This window comes from Dermochelys coriacea, chromosome 3, assembly GCF_009764565.3.
Source record: "Dermochelys coriacea isolate rDerCor1 chromosome 3, rDerCor1.pri.v4, whole genome shotgun sequence".
NCBI classification, from domain to species: domain Eukaryota; kingdom Metazoa; phylum Chordata; order Testudines; family Dermochelyidae; genus Dermochelys; species Dermochelys coriacea.
This window is the reverse complement of record NC_050070.1, coordinates 82,960,221-82,976,185: the sequence shown is the minus strand read 5'-3', so window position 1 is coordinate 82,976,185 and position 15,965 is coordinate 82,960,221. Positions and strand designations below refer to the sequence as shown.

The following is a 15,965-nucleotide window of genomic DNA, read 5'->3' as shown; positions in this document are numbered from 1 at the left end:
TTGTCCAGGCTATTGGAACATTTGAAATCAAGGGACAGGACTATCTCACTCAGTTATTATGAAGGCAAAATACTGATGAAGATGCACATGCTCACAAATAAGCAAAAGCAAGGCTTGTTCTGGACAGTATTTTCTTTGTCAATGTTAAGATGCAAGAATCTGTGTCCAGATTGCAGAACTTTTAAAGTATATTGTGTTGGTATGTTCTTGTGATTTAAAAAAATATATATATATTTTACATACCCCTATCACTAGAGTGGAAAAGATGTTATTGATGAAAGTATATTCAAGGTTAACAAGACCCAAATTTTGTATATGTGGACTTTGTGAACATGTTTAAAATGCTTAATTTATTTTTAAAAGAAAATCCCAGTTGCCTAGTTTTCATGAGCAACTTTATAACACTTTTGTTTCAAACTCTGAATGAGTTAGGTAAAAATATAAGATATGGAATGCATGGATTGAGTTTTCTCCAATTGTTAGATCAAGTATGCTAGGATAGTGTTATATATGTGCAGTTCTGATTGCATTGATCAAATTGTTACAATATAGAGATCCATAAAAACAATTTAAAAGAAATCATTTACATTTTGTGGACTTTTGTCATTTGATGCCAGTAGGTTTTCAGTAAATGGGATATCTATTGAAGATTGCAGTACTAGCATATAATTAACTTTCTAATAAAATAAAAAATGAAAAGCACTTGCCGTTTTTAGCTTTTGAAAAAATATGGTGGGAAGAATTTTTGGTTGATCTGTTCATAGCTCTTAATTAATAGCATGATTTATACATAACCTTGTGACAGCTTTTTAATTTAACTAAAAGGTGTTTCTATATTTGGTTGTATTTTTAAAGCTTTGTAGACTAAATATAATGTCCCATCTACACTACAACTATAACAGAGGTGGAGGACCCAGATACAGTTGGAAGTTTGTGGAAAGGAAGCCTAGTAGTGTCCGTGTAACTGGGTTAAATCTGAAGTTTTAGGTTCTGACACTATAATAGACTAACAGTGCTCCCATACATTTTGTCTAGAGGGGGGTAAACTGTGTGGTAACCAGGGTAGGGGACAACTGAGTGTAGTCATGTTGTAGAGACACGCATGATCAGAGTTGGCTTATGCAGATGGACTTAAATAGTGCTGCTTTTAATTTATAGTTCTTATTTTTATTGGTTTATTAATGTGTTAATCTGAAAAGTTGTTTACAATTTTTTTTGAGCTATAATACTCCTATTAAAATGGTACATATGAACGACTCAGGTGCTTTATCCTGCAAGCTCATGGAGCATTAACCAACTTCTTCCATAGGAGGCTGTGCATGGAGGACATGTACAATCAGGCCCACAGTTTTGTTACTTCAGAAATTCTGTTCAGAACCTCTTTGAAGCTTGGTACTAAACTGACCAATTGTAGTGGGAATAAAAGTACAACATTCGGTCATACAAAAAGCTTGACTTCTGTGTGTATGTTTTTAACAATTTTATTCTTATTTTGCAACATTGACACAAGCACTTCCTGTGGTCTTGGGTTATATATATTATCAGAAGGGTTAATTCACTATTGGCAATACATTTAAATAGTTATGTACAAATTACTATTGTAATTTGTTTTTGAGGATTATTTTGCACTAGTGCAGGGATCGGCAACCTTTGGCACGCAGCCCGCCAGGATAAGCCCGCTGGCAGGCCGGGCCAGTTTGTTTACCCGCCGGGTCTGTAGTTTCGGCCGATCTTGGCTCCCACAGGCTGCGCTTCGCAGCTCCCACTGGCCTGGAGGGATGTGCTGGCCGCTGCTTCCCGCAGCCCCCGTTGGCCTGGAGCGGCGAAGTGCGGCCAGTGGGAGCCGCGATCAGCCAAACCTGTGGATGCGGCAGGTAAACAAACCGGCCTGGCCCGCCAGGGGGCTTACCCTGGAGGGCTGCATGCCAAAGGTTGCCGATCCCTGACTTATATTATCGCTAAAGGAAACAGAACTGTTCATGTGCATAAATTATGGTATACAGTTTACTTTGTAGCCATTTTATCCTCAGGTGGATAGTTGGGAAAGAGCTGTGTTTTAGTTCCATATAAAATTGCCTGTCATGATAGATATAAGTAGACCTAGACAAAGTGTTCATGGATTACTACAGAAAGAAAAGGCTTGGAATATCAGGATTCTTTAAAGTGGAGTCTTTACTCTGTGCAGGTTTTGAACTATATCTTAATTTTCATTTGTATCCAAACACTTTAAAGTGAGAGGTACAGTAGCTTTAAGATTGCACAGTTTCTGGTAAATTTTAAAAGATTCAAAATCAACAGGTACTCAATCACCTCAATATTTGCATTCTAATTTAAATTTTTTCATCCCAAAACTTGCTTATCAGTTAAAAACAGCTTTGTCCAAATATTGTTTCATAGTGTTGGAAACTGTTTCCAATTCTTCTGTCTGTAATTTCTTGTAATGGGCTCGCACTCACCTCTCATGAGCATCCCCTGTCTGTGTGCCCACGCACACTCGCTCGCTCTCTGAGTCTTCAGTGACTCGCTCTCTGGCTGAGTCCCACAGAGTCTGTATGTGAAATAAAAATCAAATCCCTGCGATATAAGTCCAACAGGGTGCTTATCTCAGTGCTCTCTAACATCTCTTTATCTGCAGCCATGTTCCTGGGCTAGATCCTCCATCAGTCCAACAGAGCATATTACAGTATCCTGGTTCAAACTGTCTCTCGGCCCCTTCTGGACACTCTCAAATTGTCCCTGCTCTTCAAGCAGTCCCGGCCATCACATCCACCAGGGTTCCCTCCCTAGAGACTCTTTGCCTCTCTGGGCCTTTCAGTTCCTCTTCTGGGGTGCATCAAAGTCCAGGTCACTTTCCCAGTGGCTGCAGGGGGAGGGGGAAAGAGATTCAGGCCCACCCTCTACTCCAGGTCCCAGCCCAGGGACCGTCTAGATAGCAGCCATCCACTGCATCCCTTTAGTTAAACTGCATTGCTGCTACAATTCTCTGGGCCACTTCCCCATGGACACAGCTAATTCCTCACCCTTTTCTCTGGGCCTTGTCCTGGTTGAGTCCCAGCAGCCAGTCCGGAGCTCCTTTGTGCCCCCCGCCCCGGGTGTCTGCCAGAACTTCTCTGTCCGAGGTCCTGTAGCTCCTTCAGCCAGCCAGGCACACTATTCATGCTCTGCCATCAAGGAACTAATCTCTGCTCTGCACTGCAACTCCTTTTATATGGGTCTACTGGGCCTGGATTGGCTGCTTCTGGCAGCTGTGTCCCATGCCACTGCTCTAGGTTGCTTGGAGGACTCTCTCTACTTCCCTTTTCTGGAGTGGGGTCTGGCAGGACCACAAGGCCTCCAGAAGGTGGTCTCAGGGCCTAGTCCACTTTATCACACTTGTGTAAATAATTTAGGTGTAAATTACCCACAAGCCATCGTAATCTGTTACTTATTAAAAATAGTGAGGTAAAAAGAGTTACTTTGGTATCTTGGATTTACTGCATTTGTGCTTTTTATCAAAGATGCCTATGTAAACTAATGTCTACACTACGAAGTTAGGTCAGTTTTATAGAAATTGTTTTTATACAGTTGATTGTGTATGTCCCCACTAAGCTCATTAAGTCAGCAGAGTGCGTCCTCAATACCATGGCTAGCATCGACTCATGGAGAGGTGCACTGTGGGTAGACATTGGAAGCCCATTGGAAGTCTGGGTTAAGCTCCCAATACCTGATGCGGCAAAAACATTGTTGTGAGTGGTTTTGGGTCATTGTCGTCAGTCTCCCCTCCCTCCATGAAAGCGACGGCAGACAATCGTTTCGTGCCTTTTTTCTGTGTTGCCCACTCAGCTCACCGCTGCGGCTGTGAGCATTGTAAACACCTTGTGCATTATCCTGCAGTATGTGCAGAACCTGGCTAAGAGATGCCAGCACGAGGACGATTATGAGGAGGACATGGACACAGACTTCCTGAAAGCACGGGCTGTGGCAATTGGGACATCATGGTGGCAGTGGAGCTGGTTGATACAGTGGAATGCCGATTCCAGTTCCAGCAAACAAGCACAGACTGGTGGGACCGCATATTGTTGCAGGTCTGGGATGATTCCCAGTGGCTGCGAAACTTTCGCATGTGTAAGGACACTTTCATGGAACTTTGACTTGCTTTCCCCGCCCTGAAGCGCAAGAATACCAAGAAGAGAGCAGCCCTCACAGTTGAGAAGCTTGCAATGCTAGACAGCTACCAGTCAGTCAGGAATCAATTTGGAGTGGGTAAATCTATTGTGGGGGCTGCTGTGATCCAAGTAGCCAACACAATCACTGAGCTGCTGCTATCAAGGGTAGTGACTCTGGGAAATGTGCAGGTCATAGTGGATGGCTTTGCTGCAATAGGATTCCCTAACTGTGGTGGGGCGATAGACAGAACGCATATCCCTATCTTGGGACTGGACCACCTTGGCAGCCAGTCCATAAATAGAAAGGGGTACTTTTCAATGGTGCAGCAAGCACAGGTGGATCACAAGGGACGTTTCACCGACGTCTGCGTGGGATGGTTGGGAAAGGTGCATGGTGCTCACAACTTTAGGAACTCTGAGCTGTTTGAGCAGCTGCAAGAAGGGACTTACTTCTCAGACCAGACCAGAAAATAACTGTTGGGGATGTTAAAATGCCAATAGTTATCCTTGGGGACCCAGCCCACCCCTTGCTCCCATGGCTTATGAAGCCGTACACAGGCAGCCTGGACAGTAGTAAGGAGCAGTTCAGCTATAGGCTGAGCAAGTGCAGAAAGGTGGTAGAATGCGCCTTTGGACATTTAAAAGCTCGCTTGCACTGTTTGCTGACTAGGTTAGACCTCAGTGCAACCAACATTCCCCTTGTTATTGCTGCTTGCTGTGTGCTTCACAATCTCTGTGAGAGTAAGGGGGAGATGTTTATGGCGGGGTGGGAGGTTGAGGCAAATTGCCTGGTGGCCGATTTTTGAGCAGCCAGGCACCAGGGTGATTAGAAGAGCACAGCTAGGCATGCTGCTCATCAGAGAGGCTTTGAAAACCAGTTTCATGACTGGCCAGGCTACGGTGTGACAGTTGTGTGTGTTTCTCCTTGCTGCAAACCTGTCCCCTTTGTTGATTTTAATTCCCTGTAAGCCAACCACTCTCCTCCCTTTGATCACAGCTGGCAAAGGAAATAAAGTAACTATTGTTTTGAAACTGTGCATTCTTTCTTTGTTAATTTAAAAAAAAAAAGTGAGATAACTGACAACGTAGCCTGGATGGGGTGGGGTGCGGGAGGAGGGAAGGACAAGGCCACATTGCTTATTGTAGCCACACTACAAATCACAACTGTTTGAATGACAGCCTTCTGTTGCTTGGGCCATCCTGTGGAGTGGAGTGGCTGGGTGCCCGGAGCCTTCCACCACCCCCACGTTCTTGGGCGTCTGGGTGAGGAGGATATGGAACTTGGGGAGGAAGGCAGGTGGTTACACAATGGATGCAGTGGGGGTCTGTGCTCTTGTTGGCTTTCCTGCAGCTCCACCAGACGCCGCCTCATGTACATTTGCTCCCCCATTAGCCGCAGCATCTCCTCCTGCCTCCGCTCATCGCGGTCACTTAATGCATTCCTGGCCTCTACCACTGAATGCCTCCATGCATTAAGCTGTGCCCTATTAGTGTGGGAGGACTGTATGAGCTCGGAAAACATGTCATTGTAAGTGCGGTTTTTTTCACCTTCTAATCTGTGATAACCCCAGGGACTAAGATGATGGGGGAGCATAGAAACATTTGCACCTGGGGGGGGGGAGATGATAAGGGAGAGTAAAATTAAGATGATACATTTCTGAGACAAAAGGGAGACTCACAGTGAATCAAGCAATTCACAGCAGACAGCATATGTGCTTTAGGTACAAGGTCTCACTTTGCCTTTTATATTGAGCACCTGCTGGTATGGTGATACATCACACACAGCTGGGCAACAGAATTTGGTTTCCAGGCAGCCATGGTAAGCCAAAGGGAACGTGGGGTTGGCTTCTTATGCCTTCATAACATGTGGGAATGGTTTCAAACTTCAGCGCCCTCCTTTCCCATAGCAAGCAATGCCAGTTGGGTTTCACATTTAAAAGGAGGGGCTTTGGTTTTTGGGTGGATATGCAGCACACACCTCCCCCCCCGCCCCCACCACCTCACCGCGTGGCTTTTCTCTGGGATGATCCCTTTATTCCCCCCCACCCCCTCACCATGTGGCTATTCTCCGGGATGATCCCTTTTAGCCAGGCGCAAACAGCCCAGCATGAACGGGGCCTTTTTACTGTTCCCTTACAAAAATTCCCCTATTTCAACCAGGTAACCATGAATTATATCACTCTCCTGAGGCTAACACAGAAAGATATAGACTGAATGTTGCTTGAATATGACCAAAACCCAGGACCATTTGCTGCCATGCTTTGTGCTGAAATGATTCCAACTACTTGCTACTGGCTTGGCATGGTAAAGTGTCCTACCGTGGAGGACGAAATAAGGCAGCCCTCCCCAGAAACCTTCTGCAAAGGGTTTGAGTACCTCCAGGAGAGCTTCATGAAGATGTTCCTGTAGGATTCCCGCTCCATCCCCAGACACGTTAACAGACTTTTCCAGTAGCTTACTGGCTGCGAATGCATCCCAATTTTTCAGGGGAAATCAAACATTAAACACTATTGCTTTTAAACCCTGTACTGTAGTTACAAATGTGCACTCACCAGAGGTGCCTTCCCTAGCGTCAGGGTCAGGGATCCCGCCTTGGGAGGGTATTGGCTCCAGGGTGATTGCCAGGGAGAATGGATTCACCGCTTGCCTGCTGCGCATTCTTCTCCTCCTCCACAAAATCCTCCTCCCTGTTGCATGAGACTCCCTCCTTGCAGGTGTCCACGGACAGTGGTGGGGTAGAGGTAGGGTTGTCCCCCCACCAGAATGCCATGCAGCTGATCATAGAAGTGACATGTCTGGAGCTCTGACCTGGCATGACTGTTTGCCTCCTTTGTCTTTTGGTAGGCTTTCCCGAGCTCCTTAACTTTCATGCGGCACTGCTGTGTGTCCCTGTTGTAGCCTCTGTCCACCATGCCCTGTGCGATTTTTGGCATATATATATTTTACATCGGAGTTCAGCCTGCACAGATTCTTCTCCTCATACAGCCATCAGATCCAGTGTCTCCCTTTCGGTCCATGCTGGAGCTCGTTTGCGATTCTGGGGGGACTGCATGGTCACCTGTGCTGCTGAGCTCGCCACGATGACCAAACAGGAAATGAAATTCAAAATTTCCTGGGGCTTTTCCTGTGTACCTGGCTAGTGCATCGGAGTTCAAAGTGCTGTCCAGAGCGGTCACATTGAAGCACTCTGGGATAGCTCCCAGAGGCCAATACTGTCAAATTGTGTCTGCACTACCCCAAATTCGACCTCGCAGGGGAGAAGTACAGAAGTTGATTTTAAGAGCCCTTTAGGCCGATGGAACGGGGTTGGGTGTGTAGATGTAGACGCATTCATTTTAAAATCTACATAACGTGGCTAAATTCAACCTAACCCCTGTAGTGTAGACCATGGCTGAGTTACAAATACTCACTGCACTAAATCAGGAGGAATGAAACTATGTAATCTCACTTTAACAGTGTTGCACAGTTGTATTTAGCTTGCGGACTCTTGATTACTGATAAGGATGCATGAGCAGGTAAGAACTTGGTTTGCTGTAGGATCCCAGGCCAAGTTTGCAGAGATGGCAATTACAAAAAACGTTTCTGTACTTATAAACAAAATTGATAGGGAAACCGTTACTACAACACACGTGAAACCCTAGTGATTGTTTACCAAGTCACTTTTCAGAGTAGAACTGTTTCTGAATGTAAATTTCCTTAACTTTGTTACCACCTCATTAAAACTGAAAGTGTGTTAAACATTTAATTTCACAATTAATTAGGATGACTATGAATCCCTGAAAACGGTATGGCTATGTTTTCATTGCCTTTATCTGGTGTCCCTATTTTTTTTGCAAAGGCTGATAGTATTGTACTAGTTCAGGAGGAGGAGACAGGGATAGGGGTTTGTGTGAACTCTGAGAGGCGGGTCAACAAGCTGAGATGCTGAAATTGTCATCACGCTACCAGAACCTGCATGTGCCGCCTCTCATGGTGTTGCTCTGCACTCCATCAACCATAAGCCCTCTCAGAGAGATATATCCCTCCTAACAGCTGAGTCCACGGCTACAAGGTCAGATTAACATGGAGTTACTTGCTCTAACTCTGGGCAGTGGTTCAATTGGTGTGAAGGCTTCTAGTGACCTAGCCTGTGCAGACATCTGTTTTCCTACTCCTCCTCATCCATACCTCAGGGGCAAGCAGGACACTGTAGAACAAAGATAGTAATGTCATCTCTTGTGATACTTAAACCCCCAGCTCCAAGAGTCATGAGAATCTCAGCTTTCATTTCAAAATAAAGTTTTTAGCCCTCATGTCTGACAGAGAAAAGCTTGGAAATGTGAACCCTAAAGACTCAAAACCTAAAGGTAAATACAATCCCTCCTCCTCTGATATTTATGTTTTTTAAAAAATAAATAAATACAAACTAGATTTTTGGGGGCGTGACTCGTGATTTTTGAATGCTTCACGTTGGCAGTACTGAGAGTCTGTTTCTAGGGGAAGGGACAAGTGATTGTGTTAGAGGTGTATACCAGGTATTCCGGTTTTTTTTTTATTTGGAAGTCTAACAATCCATTAATGCTTTATTTTATTTTATTTTTTTGCACTACAGTCTATCTGGACTGCAGAAATAGACTGGTTAGTTTCACTTTTGTTTTTTATCAGGTTCACTTTATGGCTCATGCTTTGTCAGGAGAAGGGTTTACAAACTAAAGCTTGTTTCTTGAATCCTGCCCCAGGACAACATATATGGAAGGTGTGTGAAGGAAAATGGTAAATTAGGGGAATAAAGTCCTGGTAGTATGGCGGTAAATTCCTGCAAAAAGCAGGAGCTAAAGACTGGTTGCACCGAACACTTTCATTTGTTAAACTTGTATAAAAGAATGAATTGTGATTCAGAGGTGGATTAGAGCTGATAGGTTTTACAAAAGCAGTGAGTTTTAAGGAGAGAATTAAACAAGAAGGTGATTGTTAATCTTTGAGGCATAATGGTAGCATGGAAGAAGGTGGCAAGCCGTAAATCAGGTGGACCATATTCCTTTAATCTACCTAGTTGCTGAACTAGAAATGCAGAACAAATTATTCAAGAATAATAATGTTTACTAGTTAGGATATAACATTTGCATAAGTGGTAAATTTTTTAAAGGGAAAGATGACCAACTACTAATCTTACCAATTTTCAATATTGGGAAATATCAGAAATAATCCCATTTCTTCTTAATGGCATCTTAAGAAGATACTTCAGGTAGCAGAACGACCTACTGAAAATGGTTTAATCTGGCAGCAGTTTAATCTGGTATCTGTAGACGTAGGGAGTGCATGTGTTTTTCTTATTTGGATGTCTGGCTAATCTGCCTTGAATAGATATGGAGATTTGTTCGACCACTGGGATGCTGGAGTCATGATGGCCAGTTTCTGTTTTGTCTGCACAAGATCATTGGGATAAAACTTTTTCTCCCTCTTCCAATTAAAACTGTTTTGACTGACCATCAGTAGCTTTCTTCTTTGTTACATTTTAAATTTATCATTTTCAGGGCTTGAAAAACACAGATGTCCACTTACTTGCCAGTGGCTAATGAAACTTTCTCTGAAAGTGACAATTACTTACCAAATATACCTTACATAAACTACAAATAATAATAAATGTCACAGCACAAAGTTTAAATACTTGATAGGATATGTCTACACAACTACTAGACACAGACGGCTGGCTTGTGCTGATTTGGGCTTGCGGGGCCCATTGCTGTGTAGAGTTCCAGGCTCAGGATGGAGCCCAAGTCTTGAAGTCTACCCAGCAGTGAGATAGCCTGAGCCTCGTGTGTCCGAGTTGTAGGCATACGCTTAGAGTGAGAATTGTACTTACAGCCCAGGGCTCTGTTTTGTTACGTGTGATATTTTTCTCCTCTCTTTTGCTTCTGTGTTTAAAAATGCTAAAATTCAGTTTCTAAGGTGGTGTGTTTTTCTTATTTAGGCTTTCTTTAATTTAATCAGTTACTTCAGTAACTTTTAGAATCCATTTGTGACAACTCTTGTTTATTAAATATTCTCTTTCCTTCTGTCCACCTTTTTCCTTTCACACCAGCTGCCTTCTGCTGTCTCCCCCTAGTATTCTGGAACAACATTAGAGCCCTGTTAATTACTTGAGGTCATCCTTTCCAAAATTCCACTGGCATGATAATGCAGATTCCTTTACAGTTATATTATACTTTACATTACATGAATAAATTTCAAGACTTTCACAAAGAGGACAAACATAAAAAGCTAGGAAATCTGGAAGGAGATTTCATTGACAATTCTACTGTTTTCTTTAGAGAATGGGAACCCAATATCATAATTAATATTTATTTTTCTCTACCCAACTTCTGAACAATTTAGTTTGCTTCAGGGGAAGAAGACTGTTTACACTATTTTGCCCTAGAGGAACTGCTTCTGGAGACAAACCTGACAGACTTTAAAGGAATACCATGAATTTGAAATCTAGTCTATTTCAAAAATTGAGTTTAAAAACAGTTTCATAAAAACCTGTTCTTGAATTTGCCACTGTTGATTCTTGTTTAACAATTACTTTTCCTATTTTGAAAATGTTTTTCTTCTCATTTACAAATTGAGAGTGAATTTTTCAAGCTGTGCCATTTTTACATCTTAAATTAATTGTTCTGCTGCTGTATATGTGCACTGGCAACTTTTTCAAGACCTGTTGTGTAGTAGAGGTTAGGATTTAGCTTTTTTTTTTTTTTTTTGTATAGAAATTGTGTTTGTGCTTAATGCAACTTCATTTATTTTTCTATTTCACTATGAGCACCATATCTGTATCATGCTTTCAACATTATGCTTTTGAGAGTCCATAGTATTTTGTAAAGTATCTGAGTAATAAAAAAGGTTTCAGAGTAGCAGCCGTGTTAGTCTGTATTCGCAAAAAGGAGGACTTGTGGCACCTTAGAGACTAACACATTTATTTGAGCATAAGCTTTCGTGAGCTACAGCTCACTTCATCGGATGCATTTGGTGGAAAAAACAGAGGGGAGATTTACACACACACACACACACACACACACACACACACACACACACACACACACACACACACACACACACACACACACACACACACACACACACAGAGAGAGAGAACATGAAACAGTGGGTTTATCATACACACTGTAAGGAGAGTGATCACTTAAGATAAGCCATCACCAGCAGCAGGGGGGGGGGGAAAGGAGGAAAACCTTTCATGGTGACAAGCAAGGTAGGCTAGTTCCAGCAGTTAACAAGAATATCTGAGGAACAGTGGGGGTCAGGGTGGGGGGGGGGGAGAAATAACATGGGGAAATAGAGACTGGGAATGGATGAGTCATTACACAAAGTAAAACTATTTCCCCATGTTATTTCTCCCCCCCACCCTACCCGCCACTGTTCCTCAGATATTCTTGTTAACTGCTGGAATTAGCCTACCTTGCTTGTCACCATGAAAGGTTTTCCTCCTTTTCCCCCCCCCCCCCCGCTGCTGGTGATGGCTTATCTTAAGTGATCATTCTCCTTACAGTAAAAAGAAAAGGAGTACTTTTTGCGAATACAGACTAACACAGCTGCTACTCTGAAACCTCTCCTTACAGTGTGTATGATAAACCCATTGTTTCATGTTCTCTGTGTGTGTATATCAATCTCCCCTCTGTTTTTTCCACCAAATGCATCCGATGAAGTGAGCTGTAGCTCACGAAAGCTTATGCTCTAATAAATTTGTTAGTCTCTAAGGTGCCACAAGCAATAAAAAAGTTACCTATAAAAACAAATCCTTCCCCAAGCCAATGCAGTGGTACAGAGGCAATGCATCAGTCTACAGGAGATCAATTTATCATCTGTCCCTGGTCCCTTGTGCTCTGGCAACCAGAAGCACTGTGGAATCTATACTTCTGAGGCTCTAAAGAGAGAGACTGACACTCTGAGTCTCCCTATATATATAGTGCGAGTCATTACTGACAGGATCCAGAGGAAATAGCATTTAGCCCTCATTTTCCAGAAGGAGGGGTGCTGTGATGAGAGACCCTTTTGAGGTTCAGAGTGCACTAGACCCAAGGGAGTGGGAAGAACAGGGACTTGGAAGAGTGTGGGAGGACATCCCTCCTTGCTTCACCGCACATTGACGGCAAAGAATAGAGATCATTAAAGGTGTTTCTGCTGTTGGATTTTATAGTGCGTAGTAAGATACATCTTTCACTTTTTTTCATCATATGAGCTTTATAAAACTCATACAAATTGCCTACTTTCCTATTGACAAGACTATCAATCCATTTAACAACTGGACAGTGTCATAGCAACCAACTTTTAAAATAACAAATTCCAAGATGTGATCAAAAATGACATCAGAGAACAAATGTTTTATGTTGTTGTTATAGCAACAGGAATATAGAGATTTTTTGTTTGTTTGTGAATCATTGGGATCATATTTCTGTTGTGACTTGTAGAATTTTTTTTTAAATTGAGCCTACTGACTTGATCTAACGGGTGTTTTCTATTTCAATTTTTCACCCTTTGAAAAAAGGGGCTTGCTTAATACACAACAGATACTGTAAATGCTATGTTTAATTTCAATTATTCCTTTTCTTTCTGAGACTTTGAAAGTGTGTTTGGGATGTTTTGTGCTCTTCAACCTGTTTACTTCAACACTCAACTGAATCTTTACCCTTTCAGTTGCCTCTCTAAATTAGACTGCTGCAACTCATGGATATTTATTGAGCTAGTGTGGTTGATGTAATTATGAATTTTTATTTCCTGTTGACTTTCCTCTTCTCAGATTTTTTTTTTTAGTAATATGTTTATTTTATATATATTTTTTCCCTAAGTGAATATAGCATTAGTGAAGGATGCCAGACTGATAGTCCTGAAGTTTGACATGTTGTCTCTGCAGAACAATTGTATGGTGTACAGTGGAAATGTCATCAAATCAATGTCCCTGAACCTGAATTTTAAAGGACCACCTCTAGGGGTCAAATGGCAGTTCACTCTTTGTCCTTTTAATCCATGTTCTGCTGAGGTCACCAAAGGAGGCTATTGTGATAAAATTAAGACCATTAACATGTTTAAAATAGGCCACGACATAGCCCATCAGATGGGAACTGTTGGTGGTATCAATCTAAGGTTATGTCTACACTAGCACTTTTTTGTCTAGGTCCTTCTGTATCCTATCCTTACCCTCCAGCATCTCAACCACTTCTCCCAGTTTAGTGTGATCTGCAGACTTGTTGAGGGGGCAGTCCACACCATCCTCCAGATCATTAATGAAGATATTGAACAAAACTGGCCCCAGGACCAACCCTTGGGGCACTTTGCTTGATACCGGCTGCCAACTAGACATGGAGCCATTGATCGCTACCCGTTGAGCCTGATGATTTAGCCAGCTTTCTATCCACCTTTATAGTCCATTCATCCAGCCCATACTTCTTTAACTTGCTGGCAAGAATACTGTGGGAGACCGTATCAAAAGCTTTGCTAAAGTCAAGGAATAACATGTCCACTGCTTTCCCCTCATCCACAGAGCCAGTTATCTCATCATAGAAAGCAATTAGGTAAATCGGGCATGACTTGTTCTTGGTGAATCCATGCTGACTGTTCCTGATCACTTTTCCCTCTCCTCGAAGTGCTTCAAAATGGATTCCTTGTGGACCTGCTCCATGACTTTTCCAGGGACTGAGGTGAGGCTGACTGGCCTGTAATTCCCCGCATCCTCCTCCTTCCCTTTTTTTAAAGATGGGCACTACATTAGTCTTTTTCCAGTCATCTGGGACCTCCCCCGATTGCCATGAGTTTTCAAAGATAATGGCCAATGGCTCTGCAATCACATCTGCCAGCTCCTTTAGCACCCTCGGATGCAGTGCATCCGGCCTCATGGACTTGTGCTCATCCAGCTTTTCTAAATAGTCCTGAACCACTTCTTTCTCCACAGAGGGCTGGTCACCTCCTCCCCATGCTGTGCTGCCCAGTGCAGTAGTCTGGAAGCTGACCTTGTTCGTGAAGACAGAGGCAAAAAAAAGCATTGAGTACTTCAGGTTTTTCCACATCCTCAGTCACTTCCCCATTCAGCAAGGGGCCCACACTTTCCTTCACGTTCATGTTGCTAACATACCTGTAGAAACCCTTCTTGTTACTCTTAACATCCTTTGCTAGCTGCACCGCCAGTTGTGGTTTGGCCTTCCTAATATCACTCCTACATGCCTGAGAAATATTTTTATACTCCTCCCTGGTCATCTGTCCAAGCTTCCACTTCTTGTAAGCTTCTTTTTTGTGTTTAAGATCAGCAAGGATTTCACTGTTAAGCCAACCTGGTTGCCTGCCATATTTATTATTCTTTCTACACGTCGGAATGGTTTGTTCCTGCAACTTCAATAAGGATTTTTTAAAATACAGCCAGCTCTCCTGGATTCCTTTTCCACTGAATACATTTTGTGCTGTTTTTCAACTGCCCATGTAAATTGTGCTCCTGCCACTTCTGCCTGAAAACATGGATCCTGCACTGCTGCCAGTCTTGTGTTGAGCATAATGAACACAGCACATCTAATCCTGCAGTATTTCAGGAGCTGCAAATCTGAAAATGAATCTGTGGTGACTGCCTTGCTGTGTGCTATGGAAAGAAACAATTCAAAATTGATGTTGGCATTCACACAGCAGCTGCACACCGTGGACCATCGGTATTAAACTTGGGAAACAAGCATTGTGTGGTGGGATTGGACTGTGATGCAGGTATAAGATGCTGACCAGTGGCTGCAGAACGTTTAGATGTGCAAAGCCAACTTCTTGGAACTTTGTGCGGCACTGCAGTGCAAGAACACCACAATGAAAGCTGCCATCTCAGTGGAAAAGCAAGTGGTTATTTCTGTGTGGAAACTGACAACTCCAGACCGTTATTGGTCAGTCGTAAATCAATCTGGAATTGGGAAGTCAACCATGGGGGGGTTCCAGTGATGCAAGTGCGCAAGGCAATTAATCGCCTCCTGCTATGAAGGACTGTGACTCTGGGCAATGTGCAGGACCGGGATTCCCTAACTGCAGTAGTACTATAAATGGCATGCATATCCCAATTTTGGCCCCAGACCATCTTGCGACAGAGTATGTCAATAGAGAAGGCTACTTCTCTATGGTACTGTAGGTGCCAGTGGATCACCGAGGCCATTTTATGACATCAATGTGGGGTGGGGTGGGTAGGTGCATGACACACACATCTTCAGGAATACTGACTTGTATAGAAAGCTGCATGCAGGGACTTTCTTTCCAGACCAGAATATTCCAATAGGGGATTTGGAAATGCCCACAGTGATCTTGGGAGACCCAGCCTACTTCTTACTCCTGTGGTTCATGAAGCCTTGCACTGGAAACCTTGACAGCAGCAGGGAGTGCTTCAAGAACAGGCTCAGCAGGTGCAGAATAACTGTTGAATGTACATTTTGCAAGTTAGACCTCAATGAGGAAAATATTTCCATGGTCATAGCAGCCTGCTGTGCTCTTCATAAAGTTTTTCCAGGAGTGGAGTGTTAATGTGGATAGTCAGGCGGTTGATTTGGAGCAGGCAATACCAGGCAATATTAGAGGGGCTCAATGTGGGACTATTCGAATCCAGAAGCATTTTGACAGTGAGCCCCTGTAATGTCTCTTTCTGTAATGCATTCAGCCAGGCATTGTTTCCCTGCCACCTTGAATGACCCTTGTAATGATTCCTGCCTGAGCATTAATTAGAGTCTGCAAATGTGTGTTTTGCCACTATGTATGAATTTCTGCAGCAACCTCTGCATGTAGGACACAAATAAAGAATTGTATTTCTAAGACTGAATTTTTATTAAACAGCAATACACA

At 43.1% G+C, this 15,965-nt stretch overlaps 1 protein-coding gene across 2 annotated transcripts in view; it reads left to right on the top strand.

The window, feature by feature from the left end:
- Positions 1-15,965, top strand: part of PDSS2 (decaprenyl diphosphate synthase subunit 2) — a 191,473-nt gene that overhangs the window by 1,405 nt on the left and 174,103 nt on the right. The window lies entirely within an intron of this gene.